The sequence below is a fragment of the Polypterus senegalus genome, chromosome 15, assembly GCF_016835505.1.
Source record: "Polypterus senegalus isolate Bchr_013 chromosome 15, ASM1683550v1, whole genome shotgun sequence".
NCBI classification, from domain to species: domain Eukaryota; kingdom Metazoa; phylum Chordata; class Cladistia; order Polypteriformes; family Polypteridae; genus Polypterus; species Polypterus senegalus.
In genome coordinates, this window is record NC_053168.1 from 120,193,402 (window position 1) to 120,220,478 (window position 27,077).

Genomic DNA, 27,077 nt, shown 5'->3' on the forward strand with positions numbered 1-27,077 from the left:
GGAAGGAGGAGGTGGTTAGTTGTGAATAGACTACACTGTCAGATGGAGCTCCTGAACACCTGACAGACAGAATGAAAGAAAGAAAAAAGAAAGAAAGAAAGAAAGTGTGATAGAGAGAGAGAGAGAGAGAATTTCTGTTATTCAAGGAGGACACACTTTCCAACTTTGTTTTTTTGCTACTTACCTAGCCATGCATAGAGGCACTTTTCATTATATTTTATTGGACTAAATTAAATGGGGATGACCAAGTTGTCACCCTAACATTTATCTGTAGAACTTGCATTACCTTACTGGACCACATATATATATATATATATATATATATATATATATATATATATATATATATACAGAACTGTGCAAAAGTCATAAAAATATTTGTCTTCGATCGTTAATTTATGTTTTCTGGATTAGTGTGTCAATAGAAAAGTGCGTATTTAAGAGATCCAAACGTTTACCAAATTGCAAAGCAACACAATAAAATAAGATGACTGTCCTTAAAGAGAGAATTGAAAATGGTCATGGAGCTCTAAAAAACATGAGATCTTTGTATTATAGATGTATAGCCTCGGTGCTTGATTAAGCAAATCTAACAAACAGATCATAAAGAACAAGAACATCACGTGTAGGTTGAACCAAAGTGAAAATCTGAAAAAGAAAAAGCTGTGAAATTGGGCAAGCAGCAATCATACTGAAAAGGTGTGGTTGTTGTAGATGTACTGGTTTAACCTGAAAATCTTACACCATGGAAAAATTGAGCTAATCGACAAGATACAAGTGGTCATCCTGAATCATCAAGGTCTCTCCCAAGCAGAAATTTTGTGGCATTCCCAGATGTTCAGTCCAAACTGTTTATTTCTGAAAATGACTTTAAACACACAGCCACAATCATAAAAATGCTATCTGCAAAGGATAGCAAGAACGAAATCCTGCAAAAGACTCGACATCATCGAGCCAGTGGAACTGGGGCAAGTTCTCCAAGAAGCTTTGAACAACCAACCAGGCGAGTACCTTCAGAAACTGCATGACTCAGTAGACCTAAAATAAGGAAAAGGGTGGTCACAACACCAAATGATACCAAATGTCATTTGTGTTTTGCTTGGTTTACTGTACTTTCTAGGAGGTTAATTGATTGCATTTCTACTTTTTGAGATTTTTTCAAAAGTGAATAAGACTTATTAAATTATTTATATATATATATATATATATATATATATATATATATATATATATATATATATATTTATTTCAGACAATGCCTGAACTGTGACTCCTTGGATGATAATCCAATATTGACCTTTCCTGGAAGCGATTCAAAGGCATTTGAAGGACAGGGGAGCACAAGACAGACGTTATTTGTTCCCCAAGCTCATTGTTGTGTTGTGTTCAGTTTTCTGTTGAGTTGCATGGCCTATTAATGGTTGGAGGAGACCAATAGGCTTACAGAGATACATTTTGCCTTCAGGAGGAGCTCTAACACTATAACCCCAGGAGATTTGAAGAGCAAGCTGAGCCCTGGAAGAGACTCCCAGATTGTTCTGGAAGAGCATTGTAGATGGGGCTTAAAAGGACCTTCTCAACACAGGCTTTGGGACAGCTTAGCAATTTGCTAAACAAACGAGCTTGATGAACTGAGTGGTCTCTTCTCACTTGTCAGATTTCTTATGTTTTATTAGGTGAGTTAGGAGTCAGAAGTAGAGAGATAGCATGAGTCCCCTATTGCAAGAAGTTGGAGAGGCCATTGGCATTAAAGAGAAGCTTTGTAAGAATGAAAGTGTTAGTCAAAAAGCCTGAAATAATGTACCACACAAGCACCTTCAAAAACTGCATGATAGTGAACCTTAAACAAGGAGAAAGGTGGGCACCCCAAACACTGATTTCATTCATTTGTAATTCTGTTTTCTGAACTTTCTAGGAAGTTTATTGTTCCTGAAGTGTGTTGCCACCAGGACCTCCACAACACAGCCTTTGGGGCAGCTTAGCTATTGGCTAAACAAAGGAGCTCGCTTGATCGAATGGTCTCCTCTCATTTGTCAAATCTCTTCTGTCCTTGTGTTCTACTAGCTGAATTTGGAATCGGTAGTTGAAAGATGTCAAGAATGGCCTGACAAGGAGGCTGAGAGGCCAGTGGTATCAAAGAGAACGCAAGTGAGAATGAGAATGTTACGAGTTTACTTACTGATGGGAAAATGGAGCAACCACACCATGGCTCCTTGAGGACCTGTCAGCTGTGACAGTAAAGCTCAGAGAGGCACAAGCGGTTTGTTGTTTTGTTTGTTTTCTGTTCCTTGGTATTTTTTCTGTTTTGCCTCCATTTGTATATACAGTACATGTTTTGTTAATAAGCACCTCTTTTTCCTTTTGTCTGGGCTATGATCTTTCTGTATTCACTTAGTAGACCCCTGTTAAAATGCTTTGTTTTGCTTTTGCCTTCTTACTATTTATAAAGTGGATTAGCTACAATGTGTGGTAAGTCCAGTATGGAAACCAAACAGAATTTAATATGAGCCGAAATGGCTGTTCTCCCGCTCTGTCACAGTAATCTTTGGCCTGTGGTACATTGAAATGAAGCTACAGGATGAATATATTCATTTGTGCCTTTATCAGTTTAAGACCTGATAAATGAAATGCCAGGATCTTCTATTCTAATAACATTTTTTCGTTTTGAAATGATACAATGCAACATGTATTTATCTAGCTCATGTTTTTTGTCCAATGTGATTTCCTAATCTCAGGTTTGGTAAAGTCATTTCAGTCAGTTTCTGCGTTTGACAGGCTGGCAGGTGGAGGGACTCGCTTGGAGTAATCTGTGAATGAACCTGTCATCCTATGGCTTACGGTCCTGGATTAGCTTCTGCCTTGTACCTGAGGTTGTTATGATAAGCTTTGGCTACCCATGACCCTACAAATTGGATTATGCAGCTTCTGGAAATGGATAGACAGATAAGTAGATAGGAAGTGATAAGCTTTGTTGGGCTGAATGGCCCGTTTTCATTTAAACTTTTCTCTTGTAGGCATACAGATTGGTGGTCTCACCAAGGTTAATTTAGTAAATATGATTGCCTTCATAGATGAAACCACTGGTTTCATGCAACACTGTATTAGAATAAATGGAATCAGAAAATAAATGAATAAATATTATACCAATCAGTTCCATTAGATTAGTAAAATTGCTAGTATTTCCTGCTTCATAGCTTCAAAGTCCTATCTTGGTTACTGTCTGTGTGGAGATTACTCGGTCTATATGTATATATGTGAGTTTTCCTCTGGGTAATCAAGGTTTCCTCCCAAATCCTAAAGGTTTTCAGGCTCTAAACTGGACTCATTTTAGAACATAAGAACAAAGAACAGGAAATTCAACCCTTTAAGTCAAGATCTGAATGTCCCTAAAGTCCTACTATCCACCACACTACTTTGTCATTTATTTTATGAGTCTTTGAGTGAAGAAAAGCTTTCTAACGTTTGAGCAAAGTCTGCTCTTATTATGTTTCCAACTGTGTGCCCACATTCTTGTTAAAGAGTTTATTTAAAATAACAGCTGTGATCCACTGTACTAATTCCTTTCATAATTTTAAACATTTCAATCAAGTCAACTCTTAATCTCTGTTTGCCTAAACTGAAAGGGTTCAGCTCCTCCAGTCTCTCCTTACAGACCATACCTCTTAGTCCCAGAATCTTTTCCCAGTTGCTTTTCTTGGACTTTCTTTAGCACCACTACGTCTATTTTTGTAACATGGAGACCAAAAATGTACACAGATACCCCGGTGAGGCTTCACCAGTGTGCTATGAAGCTTAAGCATAAGCTCCTTTGACTTGCACTCCACACTTTGTGATAAATAATCTAACATCTTGTTAGTCTTCTTGATTTCTTCTATACACTGACTTCATGTGGATAGCGTGCCACCCTCTCTGACCTCAGCATTACTAGGACTGCTCTCAAATAGTTTGAACCAGAGCTGGACTGACGTTTCCAATAAGTGGGAGCTTTCCCGGTGGCCTGGCCTTTCATTCAGAGCAGCCAGAGAAATAAACTAATGGTGAAATGATACAATGTTATTATACTGGAAAACGAGCAGCCATTATTGCTCTGTAGTGGGCACAAATCCTTTCGCTTTAACGCTGGAGGGTTTCATTTCTGGTTTCTGTTTGGATGGTTTCTTGTTTTTGTTCAATTCAAGTTTTGACTTTGCGTGCGTCTCGCGCTCTGACAGTTAAACAGGAGTGCAATGATGAGAGGTGCGTACGTCTGGTGATTTTGTGATTAATGTTATATATGAAGATTGTTTAAAAGTTTATAATATACGATTAATTATATTTGGATATTTTATGGGTTTTAGTATTTGTTACTGTGTATTTAGTTTTATTTTTGTTTCAAATTTTAATGAAGTGTAGCTTATGGTCACATTTGTAACATTTCTTTTTTATCCTTTTTCCCTCAGAGTGACTGAATAGGCTACACGAAATGTTTTATTTTATTTTTTTATTAATGAAACACGTATGTGAGTGGTATGATTTGTGTTTTTATATGTACCTGTTCTTTATTTCATGATGAGCTTATTAATGAATGTGTCTTGTTTTTGCTTTATTTTAACATTTTTAAAGTGTGTCTCTCTCGCTCTGACAGTTAAACCTTAGCGCTATGATGAGAGAGGGACTGAACAGGCTACACGAAATGTTTCGTAGTTTTTCGTTTACTAAGTCAGCCATTCCCTAAGTGTGTGCCACAGCGCCCTGGGGAGCCACAGCTTCCTCACAGATATGCAGCAAAATATTACAAATTTTTCATAATTTTATTTCTATTTTCGATTCAATGTGATAGGATATGTGACATTTGGCGGACCTGGTGCAAACCAGTAACTCACTTAGTAATAACTGCTTGCAGAAGCCTCTACAAATGGTTACTAGATGGCACTCTACAATAATAAAGCTTCTCGATTGTTTTAGTAGTTTGTGTTCATATATAAATAGCTGTGGGTTTTCGTCTTAGTGTTGAATTAGTTTTCGGCGATTGTATCAACTGTATATTGTTATGAATAAGTCAAGTGAAGTTTTTGAAGTATTTCTTCTCGTATGTATTTTTAAAAATGGATCGGTTTTTACTAAACAGTAATAAGCGTTGTGAGAGTGAAAATAAAGAGGGCACACCATCAACCAGTGGCAACATCAACCAGAGTGTGAAGAAGTGCAAATATTGAAAATATGATGACAGTTATTTGGACTTTGGTTTTTACGTTGACAGAATTCAATGGTGAAGAGAGGCCGCAGTGTGTAATGTGTACGAAAATTTTGGCACCAGAGTGCATGCTACCAAGTAAGTTGAAACGCCATTTAGAAACCAATCATCCCAGCATGGCTAGTAATTTCGTGACTACTTTACCAGAAAGTTAAGAGTTAAATCAACAAAAAGGTAGTTTTTATAAGCAGGCATCAATACCAAACAATGCATTGCTAGCATTTTACAAGATGGCATGTAGAATCGAGCTGACGTCTCTCATTCTGGCTGGCTGGTCCTCTTTGTTTCACCTCAATGCCGCGCTCTCACTCTTACTTTCCAAGCCTTTTTTCTTTTCTTTGCTTTTCGTCTCTTTTTTTTCCCTCTCCTTGTGTGCTGGCCCGTTCTTATATGGCACCATGGGCACAGCGTCTCAATCGCGCACCACAGGAAGCCGATTAAGCAATTGAGAACAATCGCACCCTCACGTGTAGGTACGACTCGCACCCAATTACTCCATCGACTCCCAGCAGCTGCACAATCGCACCCACGGAGACTGGCGCATGGATTATTTAAAAGCTGCCAATCTCTCATGGTCATGGTAGACCTGCTACACCGCAATCCCACTAATTATAATTAGTTGAATTTGTTCAATTACATTTTTTGTGATCTTAAATATGTGTTTTATTTATTTTTACTTAACCCTTTAATCAAAAATAATTATTGGCTATTTTGCCAATTAGAATTTGACTGTGGGGGTACACCTTGGGAAAAACCTGGATCCAGTAAGGGCATGGAGAATCGAAAAAGTTTGAGAATTACTGTACTAAGTGAATTGAAGTCTATTGAAGAAATTCAAAGCGGTCTTTTTTGACCTACACACATTTGTTTTGATATAAATATTATAGAACCACATGGTTTATTTATTTATGAAGTGTTGTTCCACACTTAATCAGAGGTTGTCTTGAGACTAATATTTAAGAGTGAAATGTGTGTGTAAAAACTGAATCTATTGTCTCCTCATTCATAAAAAATTCCAAGACAAAATGGTGTTTTTTGGTTCTTTTGTCTGTGCCTGTACAAGATAACTGATGTACTGTATATTGTGTGGCCGGGGTTAGACTTGGGATTCCCGGCCTGAATAAGCTTCCCAGTCTGGCCCTGGTTTGAACCCTATCTGAGAGATCCTTTAATGTATCCTGGAGGGGACAGATGTCCAATTTGCATCACTCAAGCACAGGGGTGCCCAAGGACCATTGCTTGGTCCTCTCTTCTTCTCTTTGTTGACACCTCATTAGATCCTATCATACAGTCCCATGGATTCACAAATCAGTGCTATGCTGATGATATTTGGCTGTACTTGCCATTCCCTCCTGGTGATCATATGGTATCTGCTAGAATCTTGGCAGAGGTCATTGCTGTCCCAGCCAGTCTGTCTGTCTGTATCTCTGTAAATCTTAAGTCATTATCACTAACACCTACTAAGACCGCACACAGCCTTTTGGTTGATGATCGATGACCAGCTATGATTTACTGACCACATTTCACCTGTCTCTTGTTCATACAGATTTGCTCTATACAACATCTGCAAGCGTTGGCCTACAGGACAGAGTATGCAACACAACTTCTGGCTCAGGCATTGGTGCTGTCATATCTGGACTACTGCACTTCCTTATTGGCAGGGGGTACCTGCATGTGCTGCTGACTCACTGCAGACGTATTCAAAACGCAGAAGTACCTCTTGTATTCAACCAAGTGAGATGGGTGCACATCACTCCTCTTTTCAGTTCACTTTGTGTAGCAGCACACATTAAGTTCACATCCTTGATACTTCCTTACAATGTAGTCAATGGAGGCACACATGAGGTCCTAAGCTTCTTCTTGCTCGCTCAAGTTTGCTAGTGAACAGCATCTGGTGGTATCATCAGGGCGTGACATCAAATCTCAACTCCCAACTCTTTTCACGTGTAGCTCCTAGATGGTGGAAACAGCTGCCCACCACCATCTGATCAGCTGACTCCCTCAATGTATTTGAGAAGACTTTTTGTTCTATAAATATTGTATTGGTTTTAATGTGTGGTTCTTAATAACTAAGATAAGGATAGGCTAACTAGTTTTACTTGTCTTACTGTTTGGTTTAAACCTCTTCATGAAATTTTTGATCTATTTTGTAACCATGATCTGCAACACTTGTTTTCAAAGCTGCCTCCATGTTGATGTTACTTGCTTATGCCTGACATCTCTTGTAAGTCACTTTGGATAAATGTGGCTACTTAAGTGAGTAAAAGTAAATGTAAATTAATTCACTTTGACTCCTAAATCCTTCTCATTAGGCAGAGCCAGTCAATCTATTAGGTGACGTAGGTGGCCGCCTAAGGTGCCGTCACCTGAGGGGCGATGCTAATGAGTTAAGGGGACACCGAGGGGTACTGTTTATGAAACTCAAGTGGTGCACACTATCAAAACCCCCAACCCTCCATCGTGTTATAGACACCATGGGGCGCATGCTCTGTACACTGCCTAGGACTCCATATGGGCTTTCACCAGCATTATCATAACGGGTCGTTTCAGGTTTCAGACCTCCCATTGTGCACTCAATTGTTTCCTATGTGTAATGCCTTAAATTTACATGACATTAAATATCATCTGCCACAAATCTGCTCAAGCCTGTGTGTTGTCCAAGTTCCTCTGTAACAATTTTGTTTATTCTACATAATCTGCCCTTCCACTTAGTTTGGTAAATTTGGTATATGAAGTAGTGAGGGCAAGCAAGTGAATGAGTGTGGCCATCAAGGATTGGTTCCTACCTTGTACCCCATACTGCTGTGAAAGGCTCCTGAAAAGCTTAACTGACTTAGGTGGGTTTGATATTGAATGGACAGATGGGTATTGCATTAGTCCCAGTCTTCTTGATTGCTTCTGTACACTGTCTTCATGTAGATAGTGATGAGTCTGCTTGCCATCCTCTCTGACCTTGGTGTCACTGGGGCTGCTCTCAAATAGTTTGAACCCTGCTAGGGAGATCCCACCATGTATCCTGGATAGGACAGACGTCTTACTTGCACCATTCAAGCACAAGAATGCAGGAGTGAAGTGATGTGGACAAAGCTACACCATATGTTAGACTGAATCAAGAACTGTATGGTCTTACTGTACTTATTTGCTATATTAATTAGAGTAATAGCCAATGTAAGGGAGATTATAGCAAAGAAACAAAAATAGAGAATAATGCAGAAATAAAGAAAAATGGGAAAACAGAATTATAGAACATCTAACCACAGAAAAATAATGCACAAAGTACACAACGTGTCATCCAAAAGAAAACTGGAAAAACAGACAGACTGGTATGGTTCCCTGTCCACTGTATTCATACCACTCCAATTAGTAAGTTGATTTAAATAAAAATATCCATTCAATAAATGAATGTAGGTGTAAAATAGGAAAAAATGCAGACATTGCACAACACACAAGCTTAAGTGAGCCTTTAAAATGGAAGCACGTATTGATTGTGACAGAATTTCAAATGCATGATCAAGGGAGCAGCACATATCACATTATAACTGATTTAATTGCAATATTCTCTAAGTAAATAAAAACCTGACATTTCCTTTTCATTGCAGGGGACAGAATTCTGAAGTGGAGGCAGGGCTCAAATGTCAAGGTAGAATAATTCCCCACGTGGCTTTGCCCTTGGAATTCAAAAGGTCATTCTGGCCCATGCCTCTCTAATGTCAAGAGGTCTTTAGCGATCAATGGCAACATACGTGATCAAAGATAAGTAGCACGTCTAAGACAGGCCTCTCGCTATTGTCTCTTTATTGTAGCCCCGACATGATTAGAATTAGTCTGGTAATGAGCTTTTTACCTGTGCAGTTCAAATATGGGATATATTATAAAACACCACTTTTACAGAAAGTCTTTTAATTTTTCCAAGTGCTAAATTCAATGACTTCACTTATTACCTTATTTTCCTGTGGCCTTAAATTGGTGTACATGGAATTCTGTAATGGAAGAAAGGTGACATGGTGGTACTGTGGCCTAACACCTTCCAGAATATGGAATTTAGATCAGGGCCCAGCCACACTTGGATTCGGTCAGTTCATCCCATTTTTCCCAGCCCCATTAAATAGGCTGGGAAGTGTGACAACTTCATCTTTGATCTCTTTTCATTTCCTGGTCTCAGTCCTCTCTTTATTTCTTATATTTGGCTCAGCAATCACAGTCATCACCTTATGATGATGGCGACTCAAACCCTAACCCTAAGCCTACCCTAACTCAAAACAGTGTCAAAAATATTTCTAAAATGAAAAGTAAATTTTAAAATTGCATTCAGCAACTTAACAAATTGGGAAATAACCATTAGGAAAAAAGGTGTAAGCAAGTGTTTATAAAATGCCATACATAACTGTAACAAACATTATCAAGCCCACTTAATCAAATTCAGGGGACAGGTTAATCAGTAACTCTTTGTACAGCCTGTGCCCTATCTGTATTGTTATTGGGGTAGTGTTGTCATCCTGTCACAAAAAGGACACAGGCCTCAAAAATTAAACTTTACATTGCAGGCCTGCATCCAACTTCTTAGGCCTCACCACCTGTAGCGGCCTGGCCCCAAACTTAGGATGCAGGCTTATGGCCTACACAATCTCAAAAAGAGACCAAAGGCTATTAAAGTCGTAAATATCAAAAACGAAGAAGGGGGAAACCAATGAAACCCTCTGGCCAAATGAAAACAACACAGTTCCTTAAATCTTGTAAGATTTATTGAAGGATTAAAAAGGATTTCAGAAATAAAGACAGGAGCAAAGCAAACAAATCAAATGATAATGAAACAATAACAGTCTATTGCCTGCACCGGACAGAACCAGCTTTAAGTGAATTGGGAGAAGTTGTGAAGTCAAAATTACAGATCAAAGGTCAAAACTGTGAAGACATGAAATGAATAAACAAAGAGTGAGATGTGAATTAAAGATCGAACTTGGGGTGCAGCGTAGGACTGTGTAGTCAAAAGGAAACTTGTAATCAGAGATGAATCGAGCAGACATTAAACAAAGCCAAAAAACTGGAATAAATGAATAAAGGTGGTCATTTAAGTCTTTTTAAAGAGGTGTCTGAAGTCTTAGATGATTGGGGATAATGCACACGCTGACATTTATACAGTTACATTGGTGGCACTAAGCATCACACAATCCCAATAGTCTTGCTTGTTATTTGCATAGCTAATGTAACAAAAATGACGGTACCCATAGGAAAACAATTATGGTGCCATGGGAGAACACTTTTCATGTTTCAACATCTTTTTAAACAGTTTAAATTCAGTGTTTGAAGTAAGCCGGTATGCACTGTTTACAGGGTATCAGCACTTGCGTACTGCCAGTATTTTCAAGCACACAGGCACGCTTCACGCATATCCAATCTGCCAATCCCACTCAGCATTCAAATATTAGTTTATTGCAGTGCTAGATTACGTCCTGTTTAAAATAAAAAAAATAAAAGTAACTAATGGATTCCTTTGTCTTCGAAACTCTTAAAAAGATGCTCAAAAAAGTTCAAGGAAAAGTGAGAAAAAAAAAGAAAGTTGACAGCTATATCACAACGAACGCTAACTTCAAAGTTTGGGAAATCCAAAGATCAATGAAAGTCAGGATCCCAGGTTGAATTCAGGAATGTAAGAAGTCAGGCTGTTCTGAAGTGAACCCCGTACATGACAGGCCTAGCTTAATAAAGTTGACATGTACAGTATAGTGGTCTGGGTCCAGGGATAGGCACTGACTCCCGTGACTCTGATCTGGATAAACAGGCCAGGAAAACAGTTGGCATATATATCAGAATTTTCAAATAGATTGTGTTCTAAAAGCACATGCATTGCTCCTAATTTTTTTTCAGCTGGACCCCATTGACCAAACAAAAAACTATCATAAAAAGGATGCAATGGAACATCCATGAAGAAGTGAACAAGTCCTTTGTCAAAGAAGTGCATTTTCAAGTGCAGATGTGGTCAGACGGAGTCCACTCACTTTGTCCTCCTGTATTAAAGTGTTGTTAGCATTGTTCATATTGCTCATTTATACAAGCTATTAATAGCTCTCTAATACAGTAGAACTCAACTAGCGCTACATAAGCATTTACGCTCAGTTAATTTCCCTACAGAATGCTGATTTAATTTCAGAGCACTAAACTGATTGTGATGCTGTGTTATTGTTGCGCGCCTTTATGCCATTTTCCTGATCTACCCGAGGGATGATAGCGCTGAATGAAACGGAGTGAAGTCCTTGAGATTTTAATGAAATCAAGTCATACCAATAAGAAAAGGTTCCATTAAAAAGCAGCCAGTAAGGCCTGCAGAGTATACTGCAAAAACGTCACTAGAAATCAAGGGGGCTTCTGCGGAACGTCTGCCATGGCTGCTGAGGTGCGCTCTTCTTGAGGCACAGATATTCATATCTTGTTTCTTTATTGTTGCTGTTTAAGTAATATTTTTCTATACAATGAAGCCAGTTTCAGTTATTCAAGAGAGACATGACAGTCTAATTATCAGCCGTTAACGCTCCATCTTCTCAGAAATGTTTATAATTAAGAAAGCTGTCTTTAATCAAGAAGTTACAGGGCTCTGAATGTAGGACCCCATGAGGAAATTCATTATATCAGAACACAATCTATTCATTTTCTTCATCAGCTTTATTCAATATTGGGCAATAGGGAGCTGGAGCCTGCTTCAGAACCCTTAGATAGAAGGCAGGAACAGAATCTCAAGACACACTTACACACTCACTCACACTTTTGGAGATGCTGCCAGCTCACAAACTCAGAAACTTGCGCATATATTTTCTAAATTCTTAAAATACCTTAAAGTGCTTTTTGGACACAACTAAAAGACGCAAACTTAAAAAAAACTTTTTCTGTCATTTAAATATTATTAATGGGATTTGTGTACTCGACTCTGACAGATTTTTCAGCCCATTTAACACATCCTGGAGCCGTCCTCTTGGAGTTGTGTGCTGAATTGACACCTACATCACAGAGACCATCACATAAAAATCACACAAGTACTTTTCCATTGCAGGCTTTTACAACTGGGTTTAGAAAATGGATGGGTGGACAGACATTAGAATGTGACTGATGCTTTACTGAAGTGTGCAATATTTACTTCATTGTCCTGCTGCATGGAGCTGCTAATATGGCAACACCAAAAAACTCTAATGGTCGAAACATTCCGTAACCTTGCACCAATTTACCATGCAAGTTCGGGTTTTAGTTAACCCAAGTTTTGCGTAAAAAAATGGCTTATGATTGTTTGCAAGAGTAGGCAAGTTTTACACATGAATACCCTGGATATTAAAAGGGGTCGGGTAACCATTGGATACGCAAAACTTTTTCATTGTTTCTTCTCTTATTTTCATGATATACATATATATATACACATACACACACACAGGTAATTGCAAGGAACGACTGTAAGCATCTCTCTCCTAGGAGGATTCGTTTTGCCGACTTGATTGTCTCGCTTGTGCATTAGTGGCAGGAGGAAAAGTAAAAGGGATACCATTTTGCCGATGTTAGCAGCTAAGCGACTTTGTCTTTCTTTGCCGGTTTCATTTTGTTGATGTGTTGGCCTCACTTGTGTTATTAGCGGCTAAGCGAGTTTTCTGTTTCCTCAGATGCGGAGCCCTTACCCCAACTCCACCTCTCACTTCCGGGCCGGACAGACACACACACTTCCACACGTAGACGTTTATATATAAGATAAGTAATGTAAAGTAGCAGCAGTCTCAATCTGTCCTTCATTTACAATGGAATCCCTATTGGGAAAAGGAACAGCATCCATTCATATACAATACATATTTGTTTATGTATGTTTTGGTACTTGCAAGCTCCAGGACCACTCCACTTGTTCTGGTCATGTAAAACTTTTGGGGGAGATGAGGATGTAATACAATTAGTAACTGCTTTTGCCGCTTTTAGATTGGAGGAAGAAAAAATTGGGAGAACTGTGACCTCACTTCGACCCCGTCACCCCATTTTCTAAAATCATTCAGTGTCCAAACCTTTATAGTAATAAAAGAAATCAGGAATGATATGAATCCATTTTTATGGCTCTGCATATCCTTTAACTTGGTGGGGAATCTGCAAAAAGCTGCTATACTGAGGACCAAATAAGGAGACAAGTGAGAAAGTTACACACAAGAAAATCTCAGGATGAGATGTCAGTCCTGGAGTTTTTAAGGCTTGTACTGACCAACTTTGTGGTGTCCTCTGTCACCTCTGTATTAGCCTTTGCTCAATACTTTGTCAATGCACCTATGGCAGCAATTCCAGCCTCAAGTCTTTTTGAATATGATGCCACAAGCTTGGCACACCTATCCTTGGCCAGTTTTGCCCATTCCTCTTTGCAGCACCTCTCAAGCTCCATCAGGTTGGATGGGAAGCGTTGGTGGACAGCCATTTTAAGATCTGTCCAGAGATGTTCAATTGGATTCAAGTCTGGGCTCTGTCTGGGCCACTCAGGGACATTCACAGAGTTGTCCTGAAGCCACTCCATTGATATCTTGCCTGTGTGCTTAGGGTCATTGTCCTGCTGAAAGATGAACCATCACCCCAGTCTGAGGTCAAGAGCGCTCTGGAGCAGGTTTTCATCCAGGATGTCTCTGTACACTGCTGCAGTCATCTTTCCCTTTATCCTGACTAGTTCCAGTTCCTGCTGCTGAAAAACATCCCCATAGCATGATGCTGCCACCACCATGCTTCACTGTAGGGATGGTATTGGCCTAATGATGAGTGGTGCCTGGTTTCCTCCAAATGTGATGTCTGGCATTCACACCAAAGAGTTCAATCTTTGTCTCATCAGACCAGAGAATTTTATTTCTCACGGTCTGAGTGTCCTTCAGGTGCATTTTGGCAAACTCCAGGCGGGCTGCCATGTGCCTTTTACTAAGGAGTGGCTTCCGTCTGGCCACTCTACCTTACAGGCCTGATTGGTGGATTGCTGCAGAGATGGTTGTCCTTCTGGAAGGTTCTTCTCATCCACAGAGGACCTCTAGAGCTCTGACAGAGTGACCATCGGGTTCTTGGTCACCTCCCTCACTAAGGCCCTTCTCCCCGATCGCTCAGTTTAGATGGCCGGCCAGCTCTAGGAAGGGTCCTGGTGGTTTCGAGGCCACAGTGCTCATTGGGACCTTCAAAGCAGCAGAAATTTTTCTGTAACCTTCCCCAGATTTGTGCCTCAAGACAATTCCTTTGACTTTATGCTTGGTTTGTGCTCTATAGACAGGTGTGTGCCTTTCCAAATCATGTCCAATCAACTGAATTTACCACAGGTGGACTCCAATTAAGCTGCAGAAACATCTCAAGGATGATCAGGGGAAACAGGATGCACCTGAGCTCAATTTTGAGCTTCATGGCAAAGGCTGTGAATACTTATGTACATGTGCTTTCTCAATTTTTTCATTTTTAATAAACTTGCAAAAACCTCAAGTAAACTTTTTTCACGTTGTCATTATGGGGTGTTGAGTGTAGAATTCTGAGGAAAAAAATGAATTTAATCCATTTTGGAATAAGGCTGTAACATAACAAAATGTGGAAAAAGTGATGCACTATGAATACTTTCGGGATATATCCCCAACCAACCCCGACATAACATACAACCCCAAAAGTGTCTGGCGAAAAGTAATAATAAAAAGAAAAAGTGCAGCACAAAGTTAATATATAATACAAACCCTCCCTTGACCCCACACTGAACACGAACTCAATAAGACGCATGAAAGGACGAAACGCACATACAAGCCCAGAAGATTTAACAGAAAATGGATAATATTTGTGAGCCTGGGTCAGCTGGAAAAATAGTCCTACAGAAAGTATACAGATGAAAATGATGGCTTTCTCCTCTCCCCAAACAACAAGAAACAGTCTCACCGTGTTTATCTTCGGTACGTGGCGTGATCCAGAACCTCGGGTTTTGCAGTGCAAAGCTGCTGTTGTTTTTGAAAGTGGCAGGTAGACAAAGGTGTGAATGATTTGAAGCGGTGCTTTCTCCTGTTTCTGTAGCAGAATGGCAGTCTAGTAGAATGAGATGTTTTTTTTTTCTTTCTGTCTTTCTGTTTAAATAGCAAAATGATCAGAAGCAGGTGATGGAATTGGCAGGACCAATTATCATGCAGGGCCACGGTTCCACAGAGTTTTCCTTACCCCCATTGTTTCCAGGGGAGCATATTTACATAGACACACACATACCATATAAACAGGACAATGCTACGAAAGATGGGACTCAGCACAAAATACACTTACGAAGACATTAATCATGTAGCACCACTACAAGCAAACTATGATACTTAGCGTGATGAGAGAAGTTGCAAAATCAACCAGAATGTTTAAGCAAATTATAGAAAAAACCCCGCTCTAAATCAGTTAAGTAGTTCTCTCTGCGGAAATTCAGAATCATTTTCTTGGTCTTCATTGTGTTCACAACAAGGCAGTTCTTATTGTTCCAGTCACTGAAAGCTCCAGCCAGATCCCTATATTCCCCTTTCTGGTCAATCCTTATGTACGCCACCATTGGTATATAATCAGAGTATTTCTGAATGTGGCCAAAGTCTGACTTAAATTGAAAGTCTGCTGTATTATAATGTGAACAGAAATGGGACCAGAACAGTCCCACCATTGCACACTACCTTCCTGGAGATACAGTTCCCCAGTTTGACATACTGCAGTTGCCCAGTCCAGTAGTTATGAATCCAGGAGGTGAAGTTGGAATCCACTCCCATCCTCTCAAGTTTATCTTTAAGAATGGAGGGTTGGATGGTGTTTCCTTAGGAGGCATTGGCTCTCTTGGAAATGTGTTCTTTTGAAATTGCGGCATATTAAGTAACTAAACAATATAGTAATATAATAGAAAAGGCGATATCCCTCCCATCGTGATTACGGCGGTACAATAATCACATGAGAAAAATATACTTTAGCTTACATTTACTGACGTGGTTACAGATGGGAAGCATATGACAAAGACTTTATCCAGGTGGGAATCTGGATCAACACAGTCTGCCATTTTTCGTCCCCACGCTGGGAGTGTTTTCGGACTTTGCCGACACGTGCTACAAAGGGTCTGGCTGTTGTCCAAGCCTTTAAATAATGTCTGCTTCACTTGCTGGTCTTCTCTGGTTTCCACACAAGGGCGAGAAAGACGTAACCCCACCTCCAACAAGAATAGGACCCTGCTCACACTGCAGTTCTTAATCTCCCAACAAGGAAAGAAGATTTTGTGCTGACAGAGGACAGAAATACCCTATTCTGTGTTTAGGCTGACTATACAATCCTCCAGTTGTCTTTGGCTATCTAGTCTATGCTTGTCTAGCAATTCTAACTGCTGAGCCCCTGTGTGCCAAACTTAGCATGCACATGTGAATGAAACTCATAACAGTATTGTCCAGATATACTGACATAAATATTAAAAAAAAATGTATTATAACAGATGGTGTTGAATGCACTTGAAAAATCAAAAAACGTAATCCTCACATAACCCTCCGGTTCATCCAAAAAGGAGTGGGTCTGGGGTAGCATGTGGAGGATTGCATCCTCAACACCAATATGCTCCTTTTATGTAAACTGTAGAGGATCCAGTGGATTCTGAACTTGTTGTCTGAGGCAACGCAGAAGCAGCCACTCCAGTGTCTTCATGATGTGCAATGTGAGGGTCACCAATCTGTAGTCATTTATCTCAGTTGGCCACCCAACTTTGGGAACCGACACAAGACATGATGGTTTCTACAGAGCTGGGACCCTCCGACATTTGATGACTCAGAATCAAGACACACTCAAACTGGATTGGTCTTATCAGAGTGGGTCATCGGCTATAGGGGTGGCCTGTTGAACTGGCGGTATAATCCATACAATGGAGTTACCATGAATACAGTGCCCACAAACTGTGGGGAACATTGGCGGCTGCAAGGAAAAAAGGAAAGCCAGTGCTTTAAACTGTAAACGAGATCATTCTTGTCTGTCTGTTTGGTGTGTCATGTTTGTTCTATCACAACAAAGTGGAAAAAGAATAAAGATGGGCAGTTTTTACAGGTTGATTTGCAGGGTTCCATGCTGATTCACTGCCAAAAGAAGCAATTTAGTACATCCATGGCACAGCATGAGATTTGGAAGAATGTTATAAAAGTTGTAGGGAATTGTGTAAGCATTCACAACTCTAATTCCTAGTCATATAAATTCACATCTTCAGAAGCAACAAGATTCCAAAACTGTAGCCATTAATCCTGTGATGCTCTCCAACTAGAGGTGATATTAAGTCCTATGGTGTGATGCTGCTCTTAGTTAGCCACAGGATCCCTGCTGCTGACAGGCCTTAGGCTGTTGCCAGATGGCTTCTGAAACCTTTTCTCCCTTCCTTGCTGTTTCTTTGCTTTTATTAATTTTGCAGTGTGTGAATGTTTTAAAGGCAGCTTGCCAAATGCTGTTAGATATCTGGAAATGTTTACTCCCAAAAGCCCTCCAACTGATGTCGATCTTACTAAAGTTGCATGTAAATGATATTTAATTGTATCAGTGTGTGTATGTTGATGAATCCCAAATGCTGCTAAAGAACAAGATTGTGTGCGGCCTTTCCAATCAGCATAAATCAACACCCCATTAATGCCATGTAAAAACTGAAATGCACCGTCAAATGCCAGTAACAACAAAACTGCCCATGCGTAACTTGAAGCACTTCTGTAAGGATGTTAGATGGACTTTTTCGAAAAATCACATTTTATTCCCTGAACTTTCAAAATTAGATAAAATGCCAGAAAGTGGATAATATTACAATAGTGCAACACCAACTACCTCTTGCTAATTAAGTATTTAAGCACACATCAGTAATCCTCAGTTTTGAGAAATTCCCTTTGCCTGGTTGCCATCCTCTCAACAAATTCTTACTTCTTTCAGTCTTTGATGTTGTGAGCACTCTGCCTGTTTCCTGAGGTTGCTCCAAACACGTGACATCCATCATTGAATTTGGTTAAGTACATGAATGTACTCAATCAGGCTTAGTCAATGTAAAAGCACATTCCTGGATTGTCAAAGGAAAAACCTTTGGCTGAAAGTAAAAGGGGTACAATTCCGTGTTCCTTTATGTAATATCCTGCAATACTCCACAACCCTTGCTTAACTTCTACCAGTCTGCATGCTGTAGAAGGAAATGACATGGCATCTGGCATTCGGTGGAAAAAGTGTTTTGGAGCACTTAGTGGTTATGGCTGGTGGAAGGCTGGCAGATCCCATATCCATTTCTGGTCACTCCTTAAACATGAGCACCACTTGGAAGTTACTGTGATGGTTAAGGCATTTTATATATGTATTGTAGCTGTAGTCTTCTATTATTGTGTAGATTCTTTTATGGGAGTTTTGGGGTCATTTTGAATTATTTTATTTTTTATTCCCATCTCAACTCAGCAGGAAGCGTTCAGTGACCACGATTGTTTCATGAATTACATCATAATATACAGTAATATAAATATGGCAGCAGTTCTGTAGCACCTTCTTCCTCAGTTGGATAAAATCCTTAAACTTGTTATTAGCAATACGTACTTTCAAAGCAAGCAGGCGCTAATGTAAGATTTTGATCTGGTTTACTGAAATCGTTGTCTTTGACTACTAATCTTTGACTACTAAGTTTTTATAACTTCATTTTAATCTTAATTTAACTTAATCCTGATACTCTATATGTTTAATTTCCTCAAAATAACTATTCATGGTGGCTCTAAAATCGGTACTGACCCCTACTCTCTTTTCTGTTTCTTTTTTCGGTTTCTTTGTGGTGGTGGCCTGCGCCACCTCCACCTACTCAAAGCTTCATGATGCACCAACAATGATGGACGGATTAAAAGGCAGAAGTCTACGTGACCATCATCATCATCAAGCCCTTTCGTGAGAACCCTAAATCCCAAGAGGACTGTTTCATTTATGTTAGGTAGAATGCCCAGAGGGGACTGGGCGGTCTCATGGTCTGGAATCCCTACAGATTTTATTTTTTCTCCAGCCGTCTGGAGTTTTTTTGTTTTTTTTGTCACTCCTGGCCATTGAACCTTACTCTTATTCGATGTTAATTAATGTTGATTTATTTTGTTTTATAATTGTGTCTTTCATTTTTCTATTCTTTAATATGTAAAGCACTTTGAGCTACTGTTTGTATGAAAATGTGCTATATAAATAAATGTTGTTGTTGTTGTTGTTAATCTGACCATTTCTTGACCTCATGTTTTGGTTGCCTGATCATTTGTCTCTTTCAGTTAGGATCTCAGCGCACTTTATCACTGCAGTTCTCATCTCAGGCAAATCATCGCCTGGCTATTATTTTCCTTTCTCACAATAATCTTTGGACTACTAGGTTATAAAAACATTTAGAGATCTCTATATTGATAATTTACTTGAACAAATACATTTAACCCAAATAACATCTTGACTGCGGTGGGCTGGCACCCTGCCCGGGGTTTCTTTCCTGCCTTGCAGCCTGTGTTGGCTGGGATTGGCTCCAGCAGACCCCCATGACCGTGTAGTTAGGTTATAGAGGGTTGGATAATGGATGGATGTATGTATAACATCTTGATAAACATGTATATTGGCATGGGATGTCACAAACAATTTTTTCTGTAAATCGAGTTCTAAAATATTGGAAAACTGTTGGCTCTTCTGATCTTTACAGGGAGCCAAATGTAATCTTAATAATATTTAGTCCTACTTTTCATTGTTTTTTTGCATTTTTGTGTATTTTTGCACATTGTCTTGGTTTGCTCTTTAGGGACTAGTTTTTTATAGGCATTTGTCTTCATTTCATTTGTAAGTGCCAAGTGAGTTAATGCCCTACCAAATGCATGACACATTTGTGTTTAATTTCCAAATGCTCTGATCATGGCTTTACAATTTGTAATATGTTCATGCCCTATCATTAAAAGAGATCTGTTAGAATCAAATTTTTATTAATTTTAATTAATGTTTAATGTTGCTTTAGATATTTATATTATGCCAGGATGAAGGATAAATCTTGCCTCATTGGCAAGGGAAAGCCTCACTATTTTGGTGCTCATGAACCTGATTAGGTAGAATTATTTTATATAACTCCTTTCATGAGGCCAAGGTGGAGTGGTGGCTCTGATGCTAGGAATCTGTACCGGCAATCAGGAGGTTACAGGTTTGAACCCCATGAATGCCAGAAGTGATTCCACTCTGTTGGGCCCTTGAGCAAGGCCCTTAACCTGCAATTGATCTGTCCTGGGTATGATGTTCACCTGCATCCAGCCCTGCAGACAAGTCCTCCAACTTACAGGGAAAACTTGGGGGTTGGTGGCAGGATTGTCACTCAAACCACTGTAAAAAAAAAACTCACACTGTTCCATTCCATTTGAACTAGTGTGGTGCTGAGGTGTCACCCATTGCATGGCTGCACTCAGGTCCTAATTTGGCATCTTGAGGTGGTGCGGCAACGTCCAGAGTCAGTGCATGCTCCCAACACCCTCACTTCATAAGGACAAGTCAGCGTTTCATACATCAACACTAAAAGTTAATGTATTCTTACTATGTCAAATGCAGGTGGGTGAATAAACTTGCTAAGAGATGGAGGGCACAATGACACGTCTAAAAGTGCAATTCCAGATCCATGACTGCTGGACCACACAGCCTGGCATAATGGAAGACATGCAGATTTAGTGTTTTTTAATCTACTCACTTCTATTTAGCACCCTTTTTTCCAACACATAAGACTTTCATTTTGATACAGGCAAAAACGTTGTTTTTACAGGTCCTCATGCGTCAGTGCTGATCAGCTATGCTGATAGGTTTGTGAGCCCACATCATCATCATCTCAGAGCTTGAGTGCTGTCAAAGTGAAAACTCGAGGCACTGCCAACTCAAAGCAAAGTCACGCGCAGTGCGGAGGCGCAGAGGAGGACTCCTGACAAATTCAGCTTGGACTGTAAAGCGTGACCATGCAATGACATGTCTAGTGTGTCATCTTTTACAAACGGTCACACTGTCTTTGTGAACAAGAGTTTTCTGACTTGTTCCAACACACAAGCATACTAAGAGAAAGTTCTCTCAACAAACGTGTTAATAATTTGCTAGGTGTTGTTCCCTGGCTCATGTGAATTTTTATTTTATGTGTTATTTTTATATTTTGTATTTTGAATTATTTGGTATATTATTAATCATGGTTTGTCATTATGTATGAAATATTATTTTTTGTTTTGTTTTTAATATGCTTAGTTAAGTCTCCTTAAAATAGAGTGTGAAAGGGTGGAGCAACGGTGACATCAGCACTGAGGTACCGCCCACTGTCTGTATATTCAGGTGGAGGAAATGAGTCCCGCAGAGGTTCATTGAGCCTTGGAGTGTGAGGATTTTGCTTGATTTTCTGCTTTTTGTGAATTTTTGCTACTGTTTATTGGAATTGGATATTAGTTGTTTGCTTTGAATTGCCTTTTTAAGCAAATCCTTTTTATCCTTTTTTCCTTTTTCTAAATAAAGTCTTCATTTATAACGATTGTTCTTTGGTATTATCCTTTAAGCCAATCTATCCTCTTTAATAAAACCCCTGTGTGCGTCCAGGTGTCCGTGTGTGTGTGTCTTCTGGTGAAGTACGCATGCGCGGGGCTTGATGTGCAGGGCTCGGTGCGCTGCGCACGGCACCATGGAGACACACACACTGGAAGCTGGGCACACAGTGAATGGCGTAGCCGCGGCCGCGCATGATAAGCAAATAAAGGACAGCATTGCTGGGGAGAGTGCTGATTGGGTAGTCGCGGCTGCGCATAAAATCCGATGCTGGGGAGACGCCACACATACTACCAAGCGCATTTTATTAACTAACTATCTAACAACATCATCATAAGCAACATCTCCTGGAAGAACGGTCAGCTCAGCAAGTAAACATCAACAAAAGAAACGCTAAAAGACAAAGAAAAATACAAGCAAATAGTTCAATTAAAGAAAAAGAAGAAAAACGCTAAAAGAGAAAGACTCAGAAGAGCAAACCTTAAAAAAAGTTGACATTTACTTGCCAGAACCAGTATTCAGCCACGGTCAGTTATATGTTGCATTATCAAGAATTAGAAGTTTTCCAGATGTTGCTGTCAAGGTTGTAGATGGTCCTGAACAAAGCAAACTGTTGCCAAACTCAGACAGAATATTTACAAGAAATGTTGTCTATAATGAAATTTTATTGGAAAAATTTCATGAGATAAAAAAATAAAAACTTTTTCCTAAATATCTTCTTCAGATACTGTGTATTACAGATTGTTACAAAGTTTTACACTAAGGCAATATTAATTATACTTACTGTATTGTCATATATGCTTCTCTTTTATTTTTATTATTATTTTACTTTAGGCTTCAAAAATATTTTTAACAAAAAAAATTAAGACAACAAACAGAATGAGGTCAAGGTCCCTTGCCATTTAATATAGACTGTCCCTACTACTGTTTATGCACTACTGTTCTAGCGTCTGTTATTGTAACGGGCTTAATGTCTAGTATATATATAATTCACTAAGGGCACACAAAACAGTGAGCGCAAGCAAGACAGAGCCCCGCCTGCCAACTTTAAGACCATGAGATACGCTTGATAGAGCCCCGCCCACCAACTCTAACCCTCCTACCGCGTCATGGGATACGTACGACAGAGCCACGCACGCCAACTCTAACCCTCCTACCGCGTCATGAGATACGTACGACAGAGCCATGCACGCCAACTGTAACCGTCCTCCCGAGGCACGCAACAACTCACCAAACACAGCCTCAGTCGCTTTTGTCTGTGCAAAAGTCCACATGCACCTCTGAGCCACGTTGACTTTACACCGCATGCAAAACACAGAGCCCCGCCCGCCAACTCTAACTAAGGCCAAGCAAAACAGAGAGCGCACTCAAGACAGAGAGCTCCGCCCACCAACTCTAAGACCATGGGATACGCACGCATTTAGTGTATAAATGGATATAAATAATTGCATGTAAATGATTCGCCAAAATCTGCTGTATGTAAACGATACTGTTTAAAACATTATTGTTTTTTCATCAGAAAGCCCGGTTTTCACGTCTACCTGTGTTAGTTTAAATGGCACTTTTACCACTCGCAATAGGGTGGACGCGCTGGCTTATTGTGTCAACTGGGCAACACAGTGAATGCGGCGTCTATTTATACAGTATATGTCTATGCTTTCCATAGCCTGCTACAGGAAGGTACTCTCTTGACCATTGGCATTGGTTGTGCTCCTTGCTATTTTCGTTATACTGCGACGGTGGTTTCCTAAGCCTTTGTTATACTGAATTCCTTTCTTACCATTTTCTGTTCCTATTCTTACACCGCCGTATGCTATGGCGGGCTTCGGCTAGTGGTTTTATATTTCTCTCTCCTTTAAAGAGCTTTTTCATATGAAGATGTGGGATGTTTAACCTTGGGTCTGTGAAGGTCTTAAAGCCTGCCTGTTACGTTTGGAGCCAATCTACACACTTTTGATTTCCAGACAAAGTGAGTTCTGGCCTGGCTTAGGATATTTTGAGGCCTACACCCCCTTTCTCCATTTTATAACAAGTAAATCACAACAACATCACCACCCTTTGTCTTCTGATAACCACTCTCAAAGACTAGTATTGTTTCTTTGTATCAGTATACTGCTGCTGGATTATGTGAATTTCCCCTTGGGATTAATAAAGTATCTATCTATCTATCTAAAAATGAAAAAAATGGTGAGAGTTTGTTATTTAAATGCTTCTTGTGTTACTAGTGGGTTTTAGGTTCACACAAGCATCTCAAACAGCAGCAAATTTAACACTCCCCACTTCAGCTCTATGATATATGGAACTTGGGGGACCTCCTCAATGGCAACAACAGGCAGCTGAATAACCTGGACGTGTTCCTGAAGGTTACTAAGAAGTGTTCTCAGTTCTGGGTCTAAGAGCCTTTTCCAGGTATTACACTGATGGTGAACAGGACTCAACCAATGGGAGGACAGAATTGGGAGAGAACGGTCATCCATCCATGTCCTGAACTGATGCCAATTTTAAGGTCACAGGAAGCTGCAGCTTCACTCTGTGATGATTGAGTGTAGACATGAGGTTCCCATCCTGGCCATTACTAGATGTTGGTGGGAAAGACTATGACCCTGCAGCTCTTATTTAATTCTTTTAGGGCTAATTTGTTTATTTCCTTCTCTCCCAGGGCTGCATATTTTTCCTAAAAAAACTCAAAGCAATGGTTTCACACATAAATCAACATAAAATACTTATTTTTGACAAATGTTCAATATAGTGTACACAGAATATTTTCCTTTGCACATTCACTTTGCTCTCTTGCCTGATGTCAAAGCCATTCTCAATGGTGTTTACTCCATACTACTCACGCACACGCAAAAATTCAATGCGACTAACGGTCCTCCTAGCAAAGAGGGTCTACCTGTAATGCAATGCCGACTTTTGTCAGTGTTTACAGCCAATGATTGCCCTTTACCCCTCTGCCCTCAACCTCTGCTGTCGACATCCACCCTAAGAGTTAAACTGGATTATACAAGTTTGAAAATGCACAGATGGGTGCTGCAGTATTAAGAATTCATTGTAAGTATGATATGGTGTTTTCAGAGTTTTTAACCGAAAGATTTAATTTGTTTATTTTTCATTTTAACCTTCTTTACTGTCTAGTTAATACGATGTTTCCAGGATGCATCAAATGATCTCATTCATTGCAATGGTGGCACCACAGAGATGACATTATAAAAAAAACACAACTGTTGTATTGCTGTCAGGTGCTTTTCCCTGGCTTATATTTGTCTGTTTTTCTATTCCTGCTAAATGTAAATTATTATTTTTCATGTCTTTATGGCATTTCTGTTGGTTTCTTTTGTGATTATATAAGTGTGTACTGTCCTTTTCATATTTTTGAATATGTTTTTGTATTCCTTGTTCTTTTTTGGTGGATCCCCAGGAGGCGGGGCCACCCTGACATCACTGCTACTGGATTCTCCCTGCAGTAGCAGTATACTGAGTGTGATAAGAGTTTTTAATTCGTAAGTATTGCTATTCTCAAGGATTTGCGTTTTTTTCTTACTATTTTGCTGGTTGTTTTATTGGATTTCACTCCTTGATTGTGTTTTGGGACTTGTTTACTGTGAATTGCATTTCAGTCAACTTCTTTTTTGGATCTTTTGGTTATTTCTTGTATTAGTTTTCTATTTTACTAATAAATATTTTTTTTATAAATAATCTGCTCTAACTACAATCCAGAGGTTTGTGGTAATCCCCTCTCTTGTGTGGCATTTTAAATATTTTTGCACCATTTAAGCCTGTATCTTCACTTTGGGCCTTACTAGGTTGAAGCCCGCAGGGTGATTCTAGGAACAAGTTAGTTTGGAGTAAATCTCTTCTGGGCTGACCAGTGAAGATCCTGACCTGCTTTATGGTTATTTTTTGGAGGCCTCACACCATGTATGTGACTATATATCAGAACAATCTCTCATTTCCTCTACATTATTCCTCAGTGGATGAACACTTTCCTGTATGGCAGTTAACTTATTTTATTCATGTAAACTCACGCATTAGGTTTGTTTTCAATCCTGACTTTCATATTTCCTTCGACTCTCGAATATTGTTTTGCATTTTAATTTGTTTGAAGTTTGAACCCCCAGTTTTGACCCTATACTTTCAGTGATCACATCTCTGTTGTGGACAACAGATGGAAGGTAAGGGGACCAGAAGAATAAACATGTGTAAAAAACTAGCTGAGTTCGTAACATTTCCTGGGACCTCATGTATAAACAGTGCATACCCACAAAAATGTTGTGTAAGCCTGTTTCCACGTTCAAATTGCATTGTATAAAACCTAAACTTGGAGTAAAGCCACACACATTTCCATGGTAGCTTATACCCTGTCATACGCAAGTTTTCTGCTCGATTTTGCAGACTGGCGACAGTGCTACTGTTCCTGTGTGTTTACCCTTTCTTCTTTAGATCCACATCCCTGGCGCGGCTTTATAAATACACTGAAATTAACCGCATATTGTTAATTAGTTTAATGCATCTGATTGTAATTAACCCGTAACAATATAATGGTCCACAGAATGGCCAAACTATAACAAATACCATAACTGCTTTAGCGTTGTTACTCTCACTGCACCTTCTTTTTCTTCTTTCAGCTGCTCCCATTAGGGGTTGCGGGTAGCGGATCATCTTTTTCCATATTACTCTCACTGCACCACTCAGTGCAGCTGATCGGAAAGAGAATTATTGGTATACAGCATCAAGCACACGTTGCCTCAGCCATGCTTCCTATTTGAACTGCTTCTCATATGACAAACACTTCAAACTTTTCCTGTACGGACCTCGCGGTTCAGAAAGAGTTTCATTCCAAGAGCTCTAAACACAATCAATCAGTCCATCAAGTGCTCCTTGTAGATCCGTTTGTACTTTTAAGTACAATTACCTCACAGTAAACTTGCGATACAGTTATAATACACAACCTGAGCCACTTTACAAAGCGCTGTCACACACGTGCGAGTAGGGGACAACTACAGGGCTCGAGTAATTGTAATAAAACATCCGACCTGGGGGCGGCAGAGTGCGCTGACTGTCTTTCTCAGTTCCCTACAGATCTTTCCCGGGAAATCCTGCAAGGTTCCGGCGCCTCTGATGACATCACTTCTGAAGCCGGCCCCTTTGATGATGTCACTTCCGAAGCCGGCCCCTTTCATGACGTCACTTTATGAAACCGGCCCCTTTGATGACATCACTTCTGGTTCCAGCCCCTTTGATGACATCAGTTCCTCTCAAGACCTTTAAAGTCTCGATCTTAGGCTACTATAGCCAGTTCTGTTTTGGACTCTGTGATGTACACATCGTGTCTTTGATTCAACAAAAC